The 784-nt window shown below is 52.7% G+C and overlaps 1 pseudogene; it reads left to right on the top strand.

Moving 5' to 3' along the window:
• The window catches only part of LOC108803044, a 37,728-nt pseudogene that overhangs the window by 35,404 nt on the left and 1,540 nt on the right, over positions 1–784 (top strand).

Here is a 784-nt window from a genome sequence, read left to right as displayed (position 1 = left end):
TAACCATCCACCATAACCAGCCAATGTAACCATCCACCATAACCAGCCAATGTAACCATCCACCATAACCAGCCAATGTAACCATCCACCATAACCAGCCAATGTAACCATCCACCGTAACCAGCCAATGTAACCATCCACCGTAACCAGCCAATGTAACCATCCACCATAACCATCCACCATAACCATCCAATGTAACCATCCACCATAACCAGCCAATGTAACCATCCACCATAACCAGCCAATGTAACCATCCACCATAACCAGCCAATGTAACCATCCACCGTAACCAGCCAATGTAACCATCCACCATGCTGCCCCTGCACCCGGAGCAGTCACATGTCTTGGCTCTGGAGGAGCAGTGGACCAATCGGAGCGATGTGCCGTTTGTAATATGAGAATCAGTTTGGTGATCCTGAGGCAGCCGTACTGATTGGTCGGGCTCTGCTCTGCTGTGATTGGATGAGCCACTGACCGTGACCTCTCCTGTCCTTCAGGTACCAGAAGAAACCTGCGCAGCGACCTACTGGTAGCCGCCGACTCCATTACCAACACCATGTCCTCCCTGGTGAAGGAGCTGCACTCAGGTCAGTGACCGGCCGCAGAGGAGCCAACCTCCTGCACAACACGCATGACCATCGGACACGCATGACCTCCGGACAGACACGGACATGTGGGATAGGACACGGACAGGCAGACCTCCTCCATGTGGGATGTCCTATGGGAGGAGTCTACAGGATGTTTATACAATCTGCTGCTCTTGATTGGCTCTTCCAGCCATCCA

The sequence above is a fragment of the Nanorana parkeri genome, unplaced genomic scaffold (genome assembly GCF_000935625.1).
Source record: "Nanorana parkeri isolate BGI_ZX_2015 unplaced genomic scaffold, ASM93562v1 scaffold3331, whole genome shotgun sequence".
Lineage (NCBI taxonomy): Eukaryota > Metazoa > Chordata > Amphibia > Anura > Dicroglossidae > Nanorana > Nanorana parkeri.
Note: the sequence above shows the minus strand (reverse complement) of the source record. Positions and strands in the feature narration are given on the sequence as shown.